Source organism: Oreochromis niloticus, linkage group LG3, assembly GCF_001858045.2.
Source record: "Oreochromis niloticus isolate F11D_XX linkage group LG3, O_niloticus_UMD_NMBU, whole genome shotgun sequence".
Lineage (NCBI taxonomy): Eukaryota > Metazoa > Chordata > Actinopteri > Cichliformes > Cichlidae > Oreochromis > Oreochromis niloticus.
The window spans coordinates 59,906,684-59,915,098 of NC_031967.2; the positions used below are offsets into that span (position 1 = coordinate 59,906,684).

The 8,415-nt window shown below is 41.9% G+C and overlaps 1 pseudogene; it reads right to left on the reverse strand.

The window, feature by feature from the left end:
• Positions 1-2,896: 2,896 nt before the first annotated feature.
• LOC109194327 (multifunctional protein ADE2-like) lies at positions 2,897-4,769 on the reverse strand (annotated as a pseudogene).
• Positions 4,770-8,415: the final 3,646 nt, after the last annotated feature.

Below are 8,415 nucleotides of genomic sequence, written 5' to 3' on the forward strand. Positions count from 1 at the left end.
TCTGCCAAGATTCATCTTAAACACTTCTCTTTCAACTGCTGCTGTGTCCACAGTGTTTGCTCTACAGCCATCATTTTACCCTCAAAATGGAGACATCGATGTTCTCTTTCCAACACCGTGTGTTTCAAAGCTCAGAGATGTAAAGTTTTTAAATTGTGTGGATCCAAGTAGAGTGATCACATTTTAGTCATTCAGTGATTCAAAGAATATGAACCTTTATTATTCATTCAGATGTTTTCTGACTCTAAATTTTCTTTTCTCATTACTTAGGTTTTTCCAATTTACAATTAAAACATTTTCAGCTATTTTCCAACTTCTTCTTCTGTGTAAACATCAGCTTTTAGCAGTTCAGCACTTTTGTTTTCAGGCGAAAATTTCTGTATTTTTCATCTCATTCAAAATTTTTAACTTAAATTCAGCAATTAATTCATTTCAGTACATACATTCAGATTCAAGCATTCACACTGCAGTTTCTTCAGAAAATGCACTTTCTAGTTTATTTTTACTTTAGGGCTACCCCCACTTTAACGAAAGCTAAGTGGAAATTGAATGAGGTATTCATATAAAGCAGTTTCCTGTTCATCAGCGTGTGGTCCTGTGTGTTGTGTGGGCTGGAGGTCTTATTTGCTTCCATTGAGTCTGCTACTGCCAGTCTCCTTTCGAAACCTAGTGGGCTAGTGAGTGCGAATCTGAGTAGCCTTGTGGTGATTCTACACTGGAAAGCCCTAGATCCGAACATTGTAGATATTATACTTGGGGCCAGTAGGGTGGATCACTTTATTAGGATAGAGGGACACGCGTCCAGGTTACATAAAGGTGGCGAACCAGCTAGGAGATTGGTTAATAGGTTTCTGATCTTCCACCCCAGATTTTGACATTCATTCCACTGAGTCAGGTATGGATATTTGCAACTGTTTTGAGGTTAATGGTCAGAACTCCCTGTATGTAACAGGTATAGGATCAGAATACACAGATGAAGAAATAAATGCTGTGTTCAAAGTTAATGGAGACATTTCTAAATTAGTCAGGATCCCTGACGAATCAGGACAACCAGAGGGTAGAGTCTTGATCCAGTATGCATCTAACAGGTTTCTCTCTAGAATCGACCGCATTACTTTGGGTACCGTACCAAGTCCAAAGGACCCCACTGTGTTGTGGTTTGCGAGGACCATTAGAAATGTTTGTCAGGAAGAGGTGGGGAGGGGGATAGCTCACAGATACCTGGGCGAACAAAAGTCTGTCGCAGGTAGTAGCAGGAAAGGTTTCTTGAGTGTGCACATCCTGTCAGGTTACATGGTGGAAATCCCATCACCATCCCTGCAAAAAAAAGGGGTGCACCACAGGTGATGTCAGGTTGAAAAAGAACAGTCAGACCGCATATGTGCTTGAACCCAATGAACATCACAGGTTGCCAGGTGGCGTGTTCCATTTAAGTCTAGCTGCAAGGTCCCGGTCGTCCTGCATAATCTTACTGACCATGATGTTACGCTGTAGCCAAAATGCATCATTGCTCAAGTATGTGGAGCTCAGCAGGTGACACCGCTTGGACCAGTGCAAGGTGACTCTCGTCACAATAAGCCTGACAGTAACAACCTCAAGTTCAATCTTGATGATTCACCAATATCTGAACAATGGAAAGATCGTATCATCACCAAGCTTAGATCTATTCCAGAAGTCTTTGCTGTGGATGACCTGTCATATAGTCACACCACTGCAATGAAACATCACATCAGGCTACATAACGAGACTCCTTTTAAGGAGAGGCCAAGGCCTATTCATCCCAGTGATAGGGAGGCAGTCAAGCAACATCTTAAAGAACTGTTTGATGCAGGAATTATTAAAGAGTCACAGAGCCCTTTTGCATCCCCAGTGGTCTTGGTCCAGAAAAAGATTTGGCTCTATCAGGCTATGCATCGACAACAGGAACCATCAGAGGTGCATATGCTCTTCCGAACATTGAGGAGACCTTTGCTGCCCTTAGCGGTGCTAAATGGTTCCCCGTCATGGACCTTAAATCTGGTTATTACCAGGTTGAGATGGCCGAAGAAGACAAGCCTAAAATTTCTTTTCAGACACATTGAAAGAACACGAAGCACAACTCATGAAGGTGCTGAACTGTCTTAAAGATTTCGGTCTAAAGATTTTTCTGGAAAAATGTCACTTCTTTAAGAGGTCAGTCAAGTATCTTGGTCATGTTTTCGATGCACGAGAAGTTCATACTGACCCTGACAAGATATCCGCCTTGAGAGACTGGCCTTGTCCTTTAAATACGAAAGAGCTTAAATGTTTCTTAGGCTTCGCTGGGTATTATCGGCAATTTGTTGAAGGATATTCCCAGATAGCCAAACCTCTTAATAGCCTGACAGCAGGCTACTATCCACCAAAGAAAATGGGCAAAGTGTACAAGAGGGAGCGCTTCATGCCTCTTGCAAGCCCTAAAGCACCGCTCGGTGAGGAGTGGTGGTTCATGTCCATGTGTCCGTGCTGTGAGCCTCCATCTCTGAATCGAGGAGGGGGCCTAAGGGTACATCTTTCGCCATCTTACAATGCTGTGATTGCAGCCATTCCCCAACTCTCTGTGAATGGGACTCATGGCCATTGATCAGTGTTCTTTGATCAGTGGGTTTTGGTCAGTGATTGTTGATCAATAGTCATGGGAATTTGCATAATTATGATTAAGGAACTGACCTCACAGCCCATTGTTCCTTCAGTGGGCTGGTTTCAGTCATTATGCAAATGTACTGTTTATAAGGTTTAGGGAAACCTGCAGTCAGCTGAGACTGAAGAAGTCACTTGGATGAGTGACGAAACGTTTCTCCCACAAAACGCTACGTCCAGATGAACAGATTCAACTTTTGGAGATTTACTTTCCTGGATGATTGAGAATGCATCAAGACGTTTTAAGCCACCATGAACAAACTTTTTTCATGTTTTGATTCCACGTTTTGCTTGTTCTGCTATGATACAAAAAAAAAAAAAAAAAAAAGAAGCTCTGTGTGTCTTAAAGAAGCACAGAAATACATATAGGCTTGAATCATTTGTCCCTTCATAGAATCATGTGTGACAAACATCTACAGTTAATAGGTTTTCATGGTAAAGAAAGACAGATAATTTTTATTTAACCAGGATGATCTCACTGAGATTAAAAACTTTTTTCAAGGGAGACCTGGCCAAGATAGGGAGCAGCAAATATCTCAGATACAAAAATCACACAAGTAAACACAGGCAGCAACAACACACATGCAAAAATAAATAAACAATAATTTTTTTTAATAAAATTTTATTAAAATGACAAACTATGACAAATCTATTAGAAACAGTTCTATGTTATAAACTTGGCCTCAATGAAATGAATTGTGTCATTTTCAGTCCTTCTGCAGTTCACTTCAAGGGTGCTAAATGGACCAAAGCTCTTTTGCCAAGTTCAATGTGATGCACGCTGGGCTCTTCATGCTGGGCTCTTCTGTAACTTCTTGTCAGCCAGCTTGAGAGACACCCAGGTGTTAAGCATGGATGCCCTCAGTTTGCACCACACCAGGTGGTCCCTCAACCCGAAGATCTGCGCTGCAAACTGAGCACAAGCTTCAGGAGACAACACGGTGGAGCAGCCAAGACCTGCAGGACAAAAATAAATAAATGCAAAAACAGCACGTATGATTAACGCTGCACGTTACAGTAAAGAGCTCTGCTCACCACTTGGCATGCGGAGGGATGACCAGACATCTTGTGGTCCTCAGTCTGGAGTGAGAGGAGGGCAGCTGATCACAGGGTAAGCCGTGTTACCAGACATCACTGGGCCGAGGCCATTACTCCTCCCAGCCACAGCCACGAACACAGTGGGTATGCCATCACCTGCAACACAGCATAAAGAAATGATCCGATTAGAAAGAATCCCAGATCAGTATAAAGACGCAGTTACGTCAATATTAAAGCACACCTTCATATTCAGCTTTAATGCGGAGCGTCTCATCTGGACCCTTGTGTGCCGAGGTGACTCTGAGGACACAGGGGAGCCCGTAGGAGGCGCATGCCTTTCTTATCTTTTCACAATGGGCCACGTCTGACATGGAGCCCATTAAAACCACCACCCTGCTGCTTGCCTGGGGCTCCAGCAGCAACTGTAGACACACAGAAACCAATGAATCATCAGTTTATGTCAGTTTTAACTGCTCAAAAGAAAAATCGTACAGCTGTGCTGGTTTTTTCCTGAATTACATCAAAAACAGCTGCAGGCTTTTGTGATGTTAAACAGTGTTTGTTGGTTTGGATGTTCAAAGCAAAGAAAGAGCTAAACACTCCTACAAGATCAAGAATAGATTAGAGGCATCTGTTTGCTGTACCTTGACCCTTTCAGAAACCCACTCAAAATTCCTCTTCACCATCTGGCACACATCTGTTCTCTAAAAACCTGGTCCCTGAATGCAATTGACACCCTTTTCTCAACGAGAAGTCTGGGCTCGGGTGAGCCTGAGTGTCCTGGAGGTACTTTCCCTGCCGGATACATGATGGACGGGTGGCAGAACTGGAGGATCGTGTGCCTGGTGGGACTGTCGATCGAAGACGCTGAAGATATCTACCTATTCGGAACCATGATAACAGGGTTCTTGCTGATCGGAGCTGGCTTGCCCCTGGCTTATCGAAGAATTAAGAAAGCAGAACCGGCTGTTCAAACCCCCACAAGGCTGCCCGCTGGGTTTGAAACAATGGGATGAGGCGTGAGTTCTCAAAATGGGCTCATTGAGTGCCGCACGGATAAGATCTTGGAGAAGCTTACGGCTGCCATGAATACTCAGAATAAGACCTCTGAGCGAAAATTGGATCACATCTTGGAGAAGCTCACTGTAGTCGAGAGTTCTCAGAATCTGCTCTTTGAGCACAAGAATGACAACATCACGGAGCGTAAGTTTGATAACATCATGGAGAAGCTCACGGCTCTCCAACGGGAGATTGAGAGACCAGTGTCGGACTGTTAAAGAACAGCTTTGAAATTCTCATGAGCTGCTCGCATAAAAGAAAAATCAACGACATCAACATCATAATGCGACTATCCCTTCGGCGCCAGCTGTGGTCTCAAGGCTGGAGCTGAACAACAACACCCTGATAACGACTGTGTTTAGACTGTTCTTCCCATTCTATGCAAGGCCACCTGGGTTGGCTGGAAGACTGTTTACTTAGCCTGACAGGGCGAAGGACACTGTCTCAGCTGATCTCTGAACACACACACACATATATACACATGCAGATAGACACTCATCCCCCCTCCCCCTCCAAACGCCTTCGACGCTTATTCCCTTCTGATGCTGAAGGTGGATCAAGGAGATCAACGCTTATCCTGCAGGCCCGGATGTACTGTCTACATCGGCTGTCTCTCACCCTTTACCCACCCCTGTTGCTTGTCATGTGTTTCTTTGGTGTATTAAGAGTTTTTTCATGTGCTATGTGCAGATGTGTTTTTTTTTTTTGTTCTCAAACTGATCTCCCTATTGGAGCTCAGTCTGGGGGGAGTTATTTTTTCTCCTTATCTTTCCTCATGTTGTGCATTTTCCATTGTTATACCTCTCTGACCTGTCTTCCCCATGTGATGTTTGTGTAATGTATGTATGGTCAGAAGGGTAAGATGGCGCTGGCAAAGGTCGGTAGCAGGGGCGATTTTAGCCCATTTTTGGGGGTGCTTCAGAATCAAAGCACCCCCAAAGATTTCTTACTTTTTTTGACAATATTTGCTCTTTCTGTAACACACTACTAAAAATATAAAAAGCATTCAGTACTTGTTTGAGACGTAACATTTTAACAACAAAAGTATATATAACCCCTCCCCCCTCCCAAAACGGTTTATTCCAGCTCGGCTCTCCCCTGCTCTGGTTCTAGCGCTGTTGCTGCCAGAGCGATGGTGGCTGAGACGCAGTGGAGCGGAGGTGTGAGTGCCTGCCTTAAAACAGGACATATTAGCTGCATTTAACCTTCAGTTACTATTTATATAGTTAGGTAGGAGTCAGACCATGTTTCTTGTTAGCTGAAAAACATTACACCAGTGTTGGAAACGTGTTTTCCGACGATGTTTGCTACCCTACAATCCGTCCCGCTCTGTCGTAAAATCAGTGACATTTGACCGTCCTGTTGCTCCCATTGAAATTTATACAACCTATTTAAAATCTAAAACTTAAAATTGTCAGTAGCTTCTGTTGTTACCACTGTCCTGTTTGAAATGGAATGAGAGAAGCTGGTTATTTTGTCATATGTGCCGATATTAAACCCAGGAGCCACATTCAGGTAAAAGTGTAAGAACAAATGATCCGTCAATAAAGGATAATGTTGGATCAGTGTTTCAATATTTATATCTTTTATTAGATGTACATGTGGTTTGGTTATTTGCCTTTTGGTTGAAAGTACACTGAGAGAGGACTTTTTTATTAGTGATCTTAATAGTATTTGTTTTTTCATATTAATGTATTTTTTTCATCTAATTGAATACAATCTATTTGTGTATGATTGTCAGTCCAAAGAGGGAGAGAGGAAAGAGGGGAACATGAGGAGAAAGTACAAGGTCAGGGAGAACCAGGTAAGAAAACGGACAGGGAATACTAACAGGCAAAACAAACTGTTAACCTGCTTGAGAGAGTTGACCACCAAAAAAGTGATAGACAGATTTGCCAACCTCAAGGTGAGGCGACATAGGTTAAAATAAAATAAAAAATCTGCAGAGCCATAGTAGTATCTGCAGTAAAGATATTTTCATACATTGTATACACTGTACCGGAGGCCAAGTTGCCTCCATTTTTATAATTTTTTTTATCAATATTTTGTACATTTGTACATTTCAAGGACTCTATTTTTGGAGTGTATTTTTATGTATCTGTATTGTATTATACATACACATTAAAAGTGAATCTCTGTCCAAAAAATGCACTCAGTTTACTTCTTACTCACTATGATCATCATTCATCATTTTTCCCGCAGTAACTAAGGTTAGGATATGTTTTTTTTTTTTATTATTCCAATCCATTCTTCGTTTACAGCATTTAAATAACCTTTATCTGATTTGATGGTTTTGTTACAGACTTTTAAAATAGTGTTTTGCTTTTCTTTCACAAATGTGGGGATTCAATTGTGTTAAAATGTACAAAACGGTGATGTCATGTTTTGTGACGAGGACCCAGGCACAGAGAGACTTGATGAATGTAAGAATCTTATGATTTAATAAAGAAATTTGCAGACTTACACAGAGATGGTAAAATTATGATGACTGATAACGGAGACGAAGACAACAGACGACGAGGACAGGGAGGAACAGGGGTTTAAATGCACCAAGGAGACAGTCAGAGGGAACTCGGGACAACTGGAGACATTTAAGGATGCAGGGACTGACAGAGACGGGGAAGAAGTCTCATCGTGACGAGTAAAGTTTATCTTGCCTGGCTGGGCAGCTCTCTGGGTGTTCAGCACCCCCAAAGCTCTGATCCTAGAATCGCCCCTGATCGGTAGCCTTGACCCAATTTCCTTCGGGGTCAACCTTCAGGATTGATAAAGTTTTATTGAATTGAATTGAATTGAATTGAATTGTATTATTTTCAGAGTTTATTTGAATTTGACTGTCTGTCTATATTTCTCTCAGATGGTGTAGTGACCACCAAATATCACCACAGCATAGTTTCCCCTCACAGACGAGCACTAATGTGATGGGTCAGGTGGTATCTGTTGTTTGGGTGAATATGGTGATATTTGATGGTTAATTAAACAGTGAAACATGTTTCTCGGATGGAAAAGAGACTATATAGCAACACCACAAACTGTACATAGTGAAATGCTCCAGTTTGACTTCATGGAGGCAGTGCTGTTATACACTCAGACTGTGGGACTTAATAAGAGTATAAAAATATAATACCAATGGAGGTGTTTGTTATTAAGGGGAAAAAAACTCCAAGGATTCATGCTTCTGATCTGAAACAATGAACATGTAAAAACCTGTGACTTTCGAATATACCTTTATAATCTTTGAACAGTGCATCAGTTTAATCCTCTGTTTTGGAAACAACTTAAAATTAATTTCCTACAAAGTAAAATAATGTTGCTGTGAGGCAGCAGTGCTAACCATCGTGCTGCTACGGTAAATAAGCCACTTGTTCATCATTGTTAAAACTTCATCATGAAGCATGTTTTTATGATGAGCTACATTCCTCTGAACTTTTGGCTTGTTTATTTATTCATTTCCATCCTTGTTCTTAATACTTTAAACATCACAGCACTATGAACTGTGGGTAATCCCTCAGGTAAAGTCCAGAGATGAGGACTTATAGAAAATGTGAAGAAGGACTCAAAGTGTGTGCAGAGAGCCGTCATGCACTTGATAACATGACAACAGGACGGCCCTGAGCCCTCAGAGGCCGACACAAAGCTGTGACTGTTTATCTGCACATC